The sequence below is a fragment of the Bombina bombina genome, chromosome 3 (assembly GCF_027579735.1).
Source record: "Bombina bombina isolate aBomBom1 chromosome 3, aBomBom1.pri, whole genome shotgun sequence".
NCBI lineage: Eukaryota > Metazoa > Chordata > Amphibia > Anura > Bombinatoridae > Bombina > Bombina bombina.
In genome coordinates, this window is record NC_069501.1 from 1,015,494,862 (window position 1) to 1,015,508,927 (window position 14,066).

At 38.8% G+C, this 14,066-nt stretch overlaps 1 pseudogene; it reads left to right on the top strand.

Annotated features, from left to right (window-relative positions):
* The first annotated feature begins 2,398 nt into the window (after window positions 1-2,398).
* Window positions 2,399-2,517, top strand: LOC128654843 (uncharacterized; annotated as a pseudogene).
* The last annotated feature ends 11,549 nt before the right edge of the window (window positions 2,518-14,066 follow it).

Genomic DNA, 14,066 nt, shown 5'->3' on the forward strand with positions numbered 1-14,066 from the left:
TTCCGTTTGAACCCATGCATTCCATAGATATTAAGCTTTTATCTTGGAAAGTTTTGTTTCTAGTTGCTATCTCTTCAGCTCGAAGAGTTTCTGAACTATCTGCATTACAATGTGATTCGCCTTATCTTGTTTTCCATGCTGATAAGGTGGTTTTGCGTACCAAGCCTGGGTCCCTACCTAAGGTTGTTACTAACAGGAATATCAATCAAGAAATTGTTGTTCCTTCTCTGTGTCCTAATCCTTCTTCTAAGAAGGAACGTCTGTTGCACAATTTGGACGTGGTTCGTGCTTTGAAATTTTATTTGCAGGCAACCAAAGATTTTCGTCAAACATCTTCTTTGTTTGTTGTCTATTCTGGAAAGTGTAGGGGTCAAAAGGCTATGGCAACTTCTCTTTCCTTTTGGCTGAAAAGCAGCATCCGTTTGGCTTATGAGACTGCTGGACAGCAGCCTCCTGAAAGGATTACAGCTCATTCTACTAGAGCGGTAGCTTCCACATGGGCTTTTAAAAATGATGCTTCTGTTGAACAGATTTGTAAGGCTGCGACTTGGTCTTCGCTCCATACTTTTTCAAAATTTTACAAATTTGATACTTTTGCTTCTTCGGAGGCTATTTTTGGGAGAAAGGTTTTGCAAGCAGTGGTGCCTTCCGTTTAGGTTCCTGTCTTGTCCCTCCCTTCATCCGTGTCCTAAAGCTTTGGTATTGGTATCCCACAAGTAAGGATGAATCCGTGGACTCAGTACATCATGCAAAAGAAAACAAAATTTATGCTTACCTGATAAATTTCTTTCTTTTGCGATGTACCGAGTCCACGGCCCGCCCTGTCTATTCACGACAGGTGGTATTTTTTATTAAAAACTTCAGTCACCTCTGCACCTTATAGTTTCTCCTTTTTCTTCCTTGGCCTTCGGTTGAATGACTGGGGGGTGGAGTTAAGGGGGGAGCTATATAGACAGCTCTGCTGTGGTGCTCTCTTTACCACTTCCTGTTAGGAAGGATAATATCCCACAAGTAAGGATGAATCCGTGGATTCGGTACATCGCAAAAGAAAGAAATTTATCAGGTAAGCATAAATTTTGTTTTTTAAGAATTTTATTATTTTAAAGTGACATATTATTACAAACATTATAGTACAAGTCCTTAATACATTATATGGACAATGTTTATCATACTTGGAACAAGGTTTTGTTCCTGTGTATTATGGATTTTATGTCCCACGGCAATTTTATATGATTAGCCAAAGCTATTGAATGTATGCATAGCTCGTTGCACTCTGAGCCTCATGTCTCTCAGGATGATGCTGTTCAGGCAATGCCACAGCTTTCTCCTTATCTGTCCCAAGCCTCAATGGCGTCACATGCAGCGCCCTGCAGTTCCTCTCAATCTCCTGGAGGAGTGTATTTGCTCACAGATTTTTCAGTTCAGGTATTCTCTGCGGTATCTGTAGCTTTATCTGCTTTTTTCTATCCTACAGGGAAAAATGAAAGAGGACATTACAAGATTCAGATAGTAGGGTTTCTGCTCAACATTTTGCTCCACAGGTTGCGCTTTCTCCTAAGCCTGGCGAGGAGGATTCGCTGATATTTTCTGAGTGTGAAATCTCAGATTTGGACAGTATAATTCCTTTATCTGATGCGGAAGGGGTCACCTTCAGATGTATGTTTGAATACCTTGTGTATTGTTAAAGAAGGTTTTAGTTACTTGGATGACATCGATACAGCTGTCGTTGTCAACCCTTGGAAGTTTTTGTAAACTTTATCATCTCTATGGTGTTTCTTCCTATTAGGAAGTGTTTCTAGACGTGCTATGGAAATTTTCTCACTAGTAGGAAAAGCTAGGGATACCTTTCTCCCTATCTCCTGTCCTTTTAAAGATTTTCCTTTATAATGCATGGTGCCTTAAATAGAAGGGACCATATCTATTATTACTCAGAATTTCGATACCTATAGAGGATAGTTGCTCCTTTATGGATCTATGGATGGAAGCTGGAGGTTTATTTGATCATCTAGAGCGATGTATTTGTCTAATTAGTCTTGCTGTGCTAGCCCGTAGGGTGTTGTGGCTGAAATCTTGATCAGCTGAGAAGCCAACTTGTGGATAGTGGCACAGCCTAGGCTTTAAACACTGCAGATACAGGTTCAATATCCAATTTGACCAAGACATGTAACAACCGTGGCCATATTTGGAATATATTTAATGTTTCCTCCAAGTCCAAGCTTCTGGCGCTTCCTTACAAGGGTAAGACCTTGTTTGGACCTGGACTGGCAGACTTAACAGCTGACTTTCGGGTGGAAAAAAAGGGTATTTTCTACCACACGTTGAGTGGAATAGACTTAAGGAAAGTCTTCCTTTCCCTCTTACTGCAGGGACATTCCAGTCTTTTGGAATCCTGATTACTGTCTACCACCACACAGCCTTGAATATGCCTGATCCCGTCTGATATTGGAAGTTAAGCATGGCCAGGCCTGGTCAGTATCTGGATGGGAGACCACCTGGGAACAACAGGTGCGGTAGGCTATAGAGATCAACCAGTCCTGGTCCAGGGGGTAGCTATCTAAGATTTCCTCCTAGGGGCAGATTTCTCCTTTCTAGAGTTATCTGCAGTCCAGGTATGATGAGAGGCATTCTTGAACTGGGTTCAGGACCTTCCTCTATGGGAGTTATAGTTCCAGTTCCAGTCAGGGAACAGGATTTATATTACCTTAAGTTTCTCAGAATACAGTCCTTCAAAGTAGTATCCATTCTCCTTTGATTCAAGGGGGTCTGTTCATGACGAACATAAACCTGAAGGATATGTATCTTATTGTTCCCATTATCTGAGATCTTCTCAAGTTTCTGAGATTCATCATCCTAGGAAGACTCTTTTTGGTTTTGGGGAATTGCAAGGGTGCCATCCTGGACAATATATCGTTCAGGTGTCATCCTTCCTTTGAGTAAACTCTCTTTCAAGAGATCTTGTCCCTTTTACGTTCCAATGGATGGGAAGTGAATCTGGGGAAGAGTTTCCTTGTTTCATCTACAAGGGTGTTTTTTTAGGCACCTTAATAGGTACTCTATGAGAATATTTCTATCAGAGGTCAGATAATCAATGATTTCTTCCCCTTTCCTCTCTTTACAGTCTAGCTCTAGTGTCCCGGTAGATAACTTATCCATCTTGTAACCAGAGGATTGGGAGTTTGACTCCAGCTGTAGCTGATTTTCCCTTCACTTTCATTGGCTCAGTGTATGGAAGTACTTGGTCTGAGGGTTCCAGGGATGGCATCCCTTTTCTCGAGTTCATTTGATAGCTCTGCAGTTATGCATGCTCGGTCAATGGAGCGGTGACCATTCAGATCTCTGAGGATAGATCTGGTTCAGCTTAAAGAGATTCTCAGAAGTATCTGTCTCAGGGTGCATGTTGCTGGAGACATTCCTGGGTGATTGTTACCACAGAAGCCAGCCTGCTGGGCTGCGGAGCAGTCTGGAACTCAGTAAAGGGTGCAAGGACTTTGGACCCAAGAGGAGTCTGTTCTCCGCGTCAACATCTTGGAGTGGAGAGCGATTTTTAATGCTCTGAGGGCTTGTCCTCAGTTGTCCTTAGCGGGTAAATTGGGTTCCGGTAGGACATTTTCACCTCGGTGGCTCGGGGAGGAACTCGGGGTTCCTCAGTCATGAAGGAGGTGACTCAGCTTTGTTCAGTGGGCGGTAGCTCACAATGGCTGTCTGCCATCAACATTCTAGGAATGGACTTCTTGAGCAGACAGAATTTTCATCCTGGGGAGTGGGTTCCCTCCATCTGGAGTTGTTCTCCAGGTTAACTCTCAAATGGGGGGGCTGGAGTTGGATTTGATGGCGTCTCAGCAGAACGCCAAGCTTCCAAGGTATGGTTCAAGGTCAAGAGATCAGCAGGCGCCCTGATAGTTGATCTGGTGGTTCCTTGATCTGGCGGTTCCTCTATTTGCTTTCCTTTCACCATTCATTGCTCGTATCAAACAGGAGAAAGCATCAGTAATTTTAATAGCTCCTTCGTGACTTTGAAGGACCTGGTATGCAGACCTAGTGAAGGTGTCATATCTTCCACCTTGGAGGTTTCTTCTGAGGAAGGACCTTTTTACAGGGTCCATTCCTTCATCCAGATCTTGTTTCTCTGAAGCTGATTGCTTGGAGATTGAACGCTTAGTTTTATCTAAGCGTGGTTTTTCTGAGTCGGTCATTGTGACCTTGATTCAGGTTCGGAAGCCTGTTTCTAGAAAGATTTCCATAGGGTATGGCGTACCTTTATTGGTGGGAATCCAAGCACTTCTCTTGGAGTCAGGTCAGGATTCCTAGGATTTTGTCCTTTATCCAGGAAGTTCTGGGGAAGGAATTGTTTCTCTAACATCTGGTGGGTGTGCCAGATGTTCTATTTTTTTGTCAGGCCCTAGTCAGAATCAGGCCTGTGTTTAAGTCTGTTGCTCCTCCTTGGAGCCTTAACCTTGTTCTAATTTTTTTGCAGCAGGCTCCATTTGAGCCTTTGCATTCCATAGATATTAAGTTATTATCTTGGAAGGCTTTGTTTCTTTTTGTTATCTCTTCTGCTTTGGAACTCTCGGCCTTGCAGTGTGATCGCCTTATTTTATCTTTCATGCTGCCAAGGTGTTTCTTCATTCGAAGTTGGGTTTTTCTTCCTTAAGTGGTTTCAGATAGGAAATTGTTGTTCCTTCTCTATGTTCTACTCCTTCTTCTCATAAGGAACGTTTGTTGCACAATCTGGATGTTGTGCGTGTTCTGAAATCTACCTACAGGCGATTAAGGATTTTCATCAGTCCTCTGCCCTATGTGTGTGTTCCTCAGGAAACATAGGGTCAGAAAGCTACTGATACTTCTCTTTTTTTATGGTTGAGAAGTATAATTTGTTTTGTTTTTGAGACTGCTGGTTACAGAATTACAGCTCATTCCATGAGGGCTGTTACCTCTTTTTGGGTCTTCAAAAATGAAGCTTCTGTGGAACAAATTGCAAGGCTGCACTTAGTCTTCTCTGCATACTTTTTCCAAATTTTTAAATTTGATTCTTTAGCCTCGGCTGAGGTTTCTTTTGGGAGTAAGGTTCTTCAAGCGGTGGTGCCTTCTGTTTAGGTCTACCTGTCTTGTCCCTCCCTAGTCATCTGTGTCCTCTAGTGAGTCCACAACCCCGTACTTTATTTTAAGACGGTTATTTTTTACTACAGCTCAGGCACCTCTACACCTTTGGTTACATCTTTTTTCCATTTCCCTTCAGTCGAATGACTGGGGTTTGTGGGAAGGTTTGTGGGAAGGGAAGTGATACTTAAGTGATACTTAACAGCTTTGCTGTGGTGCTCTTTGCCTCCTCCTGCTGGCCAGGAGTGATATTCCCAACAGTAAATGATGACGTTGTGGACTCACCATATCTGGAAATAAATTTATCAGGTAAGCATAAATTTAGTTTTTTTCTAATTGTCAGCATTATAAATGCAATTTGCTGTTTTTTTTGGCACATAACAAAAACAGTTTTGAGTTGTATTACTTTTACATAAAGTTAAATGGTACTACTATTCTTCCAAGAATATTATATTGACTTCCTTTTTATATTTTATCTAGAAGTCATGGTAATCATAATGTGTGTCAGATAAGATTGCTTTTGTGGACTAAGGTATTTTCATCAGTCTAACAAAAAAATTGTTACTCATTTTTGGTCTTTGAAGAGCAGTCATGTTACACTAAAATTTTCCCCTGGATAGTCCCTTGTGGTTCTGAAAATTTATCTTGAGACTTTTTTTTCCTGATAAAGTGATATTCTGAACATTTGAAATGAATTGCTGTAGTATCTACACACACATAAAATCAAATAAAGTAGAAAGTTAATTTTGCAAGAAAATAGAAAGATAACTACAGAGAAGTTGTCAGATTATACACTTTGATCGCCATCTTTAAGAATTTGCCATGTCTGATCAGGTTTCAGGAGCAATAAACTATGTAAGTGAATAAATTGTATAACTTTAAATGGTCATGAAAAACAACATTTGAAAAAAGAAAAGGAAAATATTAGTTTGCATGCACAGTTGGTCCCAACAGGAAGTAGCATTTTAGGATAGCATCACTTTTAAACCCTTCACACCAGCAATATAATGTTATAGATGACTGTTATCTAGTAACTGCTTAACATTTTTTGTGGGAAAAATACAATTGAAACAAATTTATACACATTCTATAGTTAGAAAAAAAGAGATCAAACAATCTCACAAAGGCCCAATATTGAAAACACTGACATACTGATGAGATATTGCCTGTTTAGGTTCACCAGGCTCGCTGTCCGTTGGTCTGTCAAAAAAAGAAGTGGGCTGAACTTCGCTGTGCTGATGGGTGACGATGTGTTAAGTATAGAATATTATGGGGATCGCAACTTTGGCAAAAGTCTGCCGACATCGGCACTGAGCTTTGATGTAGGCAGTGGGGTCTGTCTTTAAAGAATGTTTACACAAATAGGACTATACGTTTGCGAAAATGAAAAATGTTTTCTATGCAGTAACACTTCAAATTTATGCATTTGTAAATTCAGTTTGACTGTAGATTCACTAGATTTGGCTCACTGGGAAATATTGCCGCTGATATGGCTGTAAAGATATAGTTAAAATGGAGGCCAGTATTTTGAATATTAGAAACTCAAGGCTATGTTTCACCATTAAAATATAGGTTACTCCCATGGAATGCTTATATATTTGTCATGTCTGCAATCTAGTTTGTAAATAAAGACAAAAAAAGTATAATGGTATAATATGTATGTAAACTGTCATGAGATGCAGGACACAGCATAGAAGGTACAACGCTATTTTATTGCAGAGCATAGAAGTATACAGCTTGTACAACACATCTACTGTAACTTGGTAACTGCGACATAGACACTAATGGCTATAAGTCATGCCCCCATCTGGTGACGTCACCTCCCACTCTCATTAAATTTTCCCCTTTTTCAAAGGACAAAGCAAACATTTTTTTCTTTCATGTAATTGGCAAGAGTCCATGAGCTAGTGACGTATGGGATATACATTCCTACCAGGAGGGGCAAAGTTTCCCAAACCTCAAAATGCCTATAAATACACCCCTCACCACACTCACAATTCAGTTTTACAAACTTTGCCTCCCATGGAGGTGGTGAAGTAAGTTTGTGCTAGATTTCTACGTTGATATGCACTTCGCAGCAGGCTGAAGCCTGGTTTTCCTCTCAGAGTGGATTGAATGTCAGAGGGATGTGAAGAGAGTATTGCCTATTTGAATACCATGGTCTTCCTCTAGGGGATCTATTTCATAGGTTCTCTGTTATCGGTCGTAAAGATTTCTTCTCCTACCTCCCTTTTCAGATCGACGATATACTCTTATATACCATTACCTCTACTGATTCTCGTTTCAGTACTGGTTTGGCTATCTACTTTATGTAGATGAGTGTCTTTGGGTAAGTAAGTCTTATTTTATTTATGACACTCTCAGCTATGGTTTGGCACTTTATATGTAAAGTTCTAAATATATGTTTTATACTTATATTTGCCATGATTCAGGTCAATCAGTTTATTTTCCTTCTTTCAGACTGTCCGTTTCATTTTTTGGGAAAATGCATATGAATGAAATATTTTTCTTTCCTAAAATTTTCAATTGACTTTTTTCCTTTAAATTGCGGGCTGTTAGGCTCGCAGGTGCAAAAAATGCTAGAATTTATTGCATCATTTTTGGCGCAAGACTTTTGGCGCGAGATTGACGTTTGTCTGACGTCAATGACGTCATTTCCGGCGTCGTAGTTGCGTCATTTTTTACTCTCGTGTTTATTACAGACGTTTTTGGCGCGAAAAAATATGTGGGCGTCATACTTGGCGCCAGTTTTTTTACATTATTGAAGTCTCACTTTTTAGTTGCTTCTGGTTTCTAGAGGCTTGTTCTGTTTGCATTTTTTCCCATTCCTGAAACTGTCATTTAAGGAATTTGATAATTTTGCTTTATATGTTGTTTTTCTATTACATATTGCAAGATATTCCAAAACTGTTCCTGTATCAGAAAATACTGTTGGATTCCTGATGACTGATATCAGTCCTACCAAAGCTAAGTTAATTTATTTTAATGTTATGAATTTTATCTTTAGCTATGGTTTGTAATAAGTTATCATGTTAAACTTTTACATGCAGAGTCCATTAGTATTTATGCATTATCTATTGCTATTGTTTTTACATCTAATGTACAAGATATACCTAGGAATCTATGAGAATGTTTTTCTGATTCTATCCTAAAAGCTTTGTCTGACATCCCGCCTTCTAATAACATTTATAGGTCTTTTTTAAACTTCTCATTTAGGGAGTCTCTTGATGTTTCCGGATTTCTGAGAGAGAGAGCAGCCTGCTTCTTTTTCGTCTACAGTTTGGGACTCGGATCGCTCGACACATAGCGCACCTTGAGAGGTTGAATCGTCATCCTCTCTTTAACTCATTTAGTTGATTAATTTTTAAATGACCGACAATATACTGAATTATCCTTCTCTGATGATGTTTTTTCTCATTTAGAATATACTTCATCAGATATTTGACACTAACAAATCTACTTTTTTATTTTTAAATAGAGTACATTCGTTGTTGAAAAGGTGTTGATTATATTGGATATTGAGGAGTTTAGTGCTTTTGATTTAAGACTAGCTAACATTTAAATTCTGCTCATTAACCTCCTGTGGTTTCTTCAGAGGATTTTTTCCCAGTTCATGATACTAGGGAATAGAATAGGCCTGGGACTTCTTTTATTCCTTCTTTAAGGTTTTTAAATTGTATCCTTTGCCGGCAGTTAGTTTAATGTTTTGAGGAAGATCCCCAAAGTTAATGGGGCTATCTCTACTCTTGCTAAACATACTACTATTCCTATAGAAAATAGTATTTATTTTTTTCCTTCAGATGGGAAACTTGTATCTTATTTAAGGAAAATTATTTTATTTCAGGTCCTTTTCTTAGGCCTGCAATTTATTTGGCTGATGTTGCAAATGCTTCAACTTTCTGGTTGGATACTTTAGTGCAACAAGTATCGGATTATGATTTGTTTTAGCATTGTTAAGTTGATCAACATGCTAATAATTTCATTTGTGTCGTCATTTTTTTGATATTTTCACAATTGAGGTTTAATCTATGTCTTTAGCTATTTTTAGCTACAAGAACTTTGTGACTTAATCTTGGAATGCTAATTTGATTTCTAAAATTCATATTTCTTTTTTTCCAAGGTAATCAATTATTTGGTTCACAATTGAATTAAATTTTTTCCAACTGTTACTCTGGGGAAGGGAGTTTTTTGTTGCTTCAAGATTGAGTTCTAAGAGTAAATCTTAAGCTTATATTAGTTTGTTCTTAATAAGGAAAGGATTCCTAATTCTTCCCCAAGTAACATGTTTATAATTGGAAGCTTTCTTCAACATGGAATGAATTTAAGCTATTTAAAGGATCAAAGTCAGCCCCCCAAATTTGCATCTAGGTGCGGTTTTTTATTCCAGCTTAGCTGGTAAGGGGCAGCTTTTGACTTTTTTAAATTTGTTTGGTTCAATTCGGTCCAAACTTCTTAGATTGGGGTACTGAATAGGATTCAGAGTAAAACCGCCTGTGAGAAGTTTTTTTCTCTCTAGCATATTCCAGCTATTCCAGTAAAGGCTCACACTTTTCTGAAGTATGTTTCAGACCTGTATGTGTTGGGTACTTGTGAGGCGCGGTCTCAAGGCGCTGCTCAGACCTGGAGTTATCTGGGGTATTCATACCAGTTCCATTTCAGGAACAGGGTTTGGGGTTTTGTTCAAAACTATTCATTGTCCCAAAGATAGAAAATCTTTTTGATTTGTCATATGAGTTCCTTCTTTCAGAATGGTGTTTATATGGTCTATTCTGCCTTTTTGGTCAGTAAGGGCATTATTTGTTTACAATAGATACATATCTTCTTCTTCTGTTTTCATTCACATTATTTTCATTTTCTGAGATTCTCTTTTTTTGATGAGCATTACCAATTTGTTGCTTTTCCTTCTGGTCTAGCGACAGCTCTGAGAATCTTTTTCAAGGTTTTCAGTGTTTCCTTATTTGGACAATCTCGTGGTACTGGCTCAGTCTTTTCGTTTTGCAGAATTTCATACAATTCAACTTTTGTTGTTTCTTCTAAGACATGGTTGGAGGATCTTTTTATCAAAAGATCCTTGGTTGCTCAGACAAGGTTCACCTTTTTAGGTTTCCAGATAGTTTGTGTCAATGTCTTTATCTCTAACAGACAGGAGACAATTATATTGGGTTCAGTTTGTCGGAACCTTCAGTCTCTATTATTTCCTTCAGTAGCTATATGCATGGAAGTTTTAGGTCTCATGGCTGCAGCATTGGATTTGATTCCCTTTGCTCATTTTCATATGAAACCTTTCCAGGTTTTTATGCTGAATTAATTGTGCAGGGATTCTAGGATATCATTTTTAATATCTTTGAATTCCAATGTTCAACTATCATTGACTTGGTGGTTAGATCACCATCATATAGTTCTACGGGTCTCTTCGATTCATGCAACCTGGACCTTGATCACTACAGATGCAAGTCTTTTAGGTTGGGAGGCTGTCTGGGGATCTCTGTCAGCACAAGGGGTTTGGAAATCTCAGGAGGCGAGATTACCATTCAATATTTTGAAACTCCGTGCATTCTCAGAGTTTGTCAGTTTTGGCTTCTTTTTGAAGAGAGAGACTTTATTGTTTTTCAGACAGACAATGTCACAACTGTGGTGTATGTCAGTCCTTAGGCTGTGAAAGAAGTATCTCGGATACTTGCTTGGACTAAATCCAGCTTCTGTCTAATTTCTGCAGTCCATATCCCAGGATTAGACAATTGCGAAGCGGATTATCTCTGTCAATCAAGCTTTACATCCAGGAGAATGGTCTCTTTACCCAGATGTGTTTTTTCAAATTGTTCTGATGTCAGGGTTTCCAGTAATAGTTCTGATGGCATCTCATCTAAACAAGAAAACTTCCCAGGTACCTATTCAGGTCCGGGGATCCTCAGGCGGAAACAGTGTATGCATTGACACTTCAATCTGCCTATATTTTTGCTCCTTCTGGTTCTTCTTTTAATAGTGATTTTTCAAAATCATCATGGAGCAATCGTTTGTGCTGCTGGTGGCTCCAGCATGGCTGCTCAGGTTTTGGTATATGGTTTTTGTTCGGATGTCCAGTTGCCAACCTTGGTCACTTCCATTTAGGCCAGACCTTATATCTTAAGATTTGTTTTTTCCGTCAGGAAATCAAATTATTAAATTTGATGGTATGGAAATTAAAACGCTTAGTGCTTAGTCATAGAGGTTTCTCTGACTCAGTGATTAATACTATGTTGCAGGTTTGTAAATCTGTGTCTAGAAAGATGTATTATCGAGTTTGGAAGACTTTGATCTTATGATGCTCTTCTCATAATTTCTCTTGGCATTCTTTTAGAATTCCTAGGATTTTATAGTTTCTTCATAAGGTTTTGTCTTCAAGTTCCTTGAAATGACAAATCTCTGCTCTTTCTGTGCTGTTTCACAGAAAAAATTGCTAATCTTTCTGATATTCATTGTTTTGTTCAGGCTTTGGTTCATATCAAGCCTGTCATTAAGCCAATTTCTCCTCCTTGGATTCTTAATTTGGTTCTGAGGGCTTAACAGGATCTTCCGTTTGAGCATATGCATTATTTGGACATTGAATTACTTTCATGGAAAGTATTGTTCCTTTTGGCAATCTTTTCTGCTAGAAGAGTTTTTGAATTATCTGCTCTTTCTTGTGAGTCTCCTTTTCTGATTTTTCATCAGGATAAGGTGGTTTTGCTGTCTTTATTTAAATTTTTACCTCAAGTTGTGAATTCTAACAACATTAATAGAGGAATTATTGTTCCTTCCTTGTGTCCTAAATCCTAAGAATTCTTTGGAAAGATCCTTACATTCTTTGGATGTGGTCAGAGTTTTTAAATATTATGTTGAAGCTACTAAGATTTCAGAAAGACTTCTAGTCTATTTGTTATCTTTTCTGGTTTTAGGAAAGGTCAGAAGGCTTCTGCCATTTCTTTGGCGTCTTGGTTAAAGCTTTTGATTCATCATGCTTATGTGGAGTCGGGTAAATCCCCGCCTCAAAGGATTACGGCTCATTCTACTAGGTCAGTTTCTACTTCCTGGGCTTTTAAGAATGAAGCTTCTGTTGATCAGATTTGCAAAGCAGCAACTTGGTCTTCTTTGCATACTTTTACTAAATTCTACCATTTAGATGTTTTTTCTTCTTCAGAAGCAGTTTTTGGTAGAAAAGTACTTCGGGCAGCTGTTTCAGTCTGATTCTTCTGCTTATAATTTCATTTTTTTTTTTTCATTATAAAGATTAAAACTTTTGATTTGGGTTGTGGATAGTTTTTTCGGCGGAATTGGCTGTCTTTATTTTATCCCTCCCTCTCTAGTGACTCTTGCGTGGAGTTCCACATCTTGGGTATTTGCTATCCCATACGTCACTAGCTCATGGACTCTTGCCAATTACATGAAAGAAAACATAATTTATGTAAGTACATTCTTCTGGTCACTGCTCTAACTAGTGCTAATCCCGATATGGGGCTGGAAGTTTCACCACTCATCCACTTGATGTCATTTTAAATGAACTATCCTCTGATACAGAAGAAGATGATTGAGAGTCTGCTGGAAGCAAATAAGTATCCCCGCTGTGATCTTGCTGAGAGGAAGGCACCCCTCTTAAAACAGGGGATCCCACCAGCGGTGCCTCTGAGGCATCCAGTCCCAAACTCTCAGGTACTGGCTGAATATATATTCTATTTCGACGTGTGACTGTCCCTCCATCAGTAAGGACTACATAAGACCTTGGTTCTGGAGAGCATCCAATTAGCGTAGCAGGTGTCTTCCGTTTCTTTTCTTCATCCAGTTTAACTCTGACACTTTACCCCACATTCAGCTCATGCAAGGGCCTCACAGAGTGTTTTCTGTCGTAGAAGAATCGATAACCCCTTTTAGCGCGAGGAACAGAGCTGGCTGGCAGGCCACCATACCGCCATAGCTGCCCTTTCTCTGCACTTTGTAATGCCCAAGTGGCTATCATGAATCCTGCTTAACATCTCCTGCCGCATGCTAACAAGAATAACAATGCGGTCCTGGAACTGCACCAACCCATCCAGCTCCGTGAGCCGAGACCTCTCTGACTGGTAAGAACTTAAAGATATCCAGGCAGCCCGGCTCTCGAGCCAACTTTCTTTTATGTACTTAATAACTTCTTGAAGGTCTGTATCTAAACGTGTTTCCTTTCTTATTTGCTCTAGCTTCCCTGACGAAATAGATTTGGATATATAAGGAAATTTATTTCAATACATGCAGTAGACAAAACAAACAGGTCACAAAGTTTTGGGGTGGTTCCCCTTAATCATGTGTTAAAAAGGCATTCCATTTCCATTGCTTATATAGCCAATACACATGTCATTAAACACCTGTAAACACCTTGACTAGGTAAATCATGTTTATAAACATATATCGCCATCTAGTGGATGAAAATTAAAAAACACCTACATTTTTAAGCAAACCAGAACAAAGATTGTCAAAACATAGTGTATACCTAAGTTACATTGTAGATGTGTCATATTTAAAACCATCAATGAGTCACTTATATAAACTGAACAATGTAACAAAATGCAGCTCAGCAAATATAGAATCTATTTAATATACAAATACCAATTGTATATACTATTACAAAAAGAAAGAAACTGCAGATGGGCCAGTTCAGTAGAAAACAGACCAATTAATCTCTCTATTTATGCCTTTTGGCTCCAAAGTATCTATTTGGAAGATACAGTAAGTCTCCCTTTGTTTTAAAAGCAACTCCCTATTACCTCCCCTTCTAGAGGTTTTAATCTGCTCTATAACTTGGTACGTAAATTGGTTAACCTGATGCCCCAGTTTAATAAAATGACATGCAACAGGGCAGTGATAACTTTGCATCTAATATTGCTTTTGTGCTCAGTTATGCGATCACGTTATGCGTCTAGTGGACTCCCCCACATAGACACACCCACATGGTCATTTAATCAAGTATACAACAAAACTAGAGT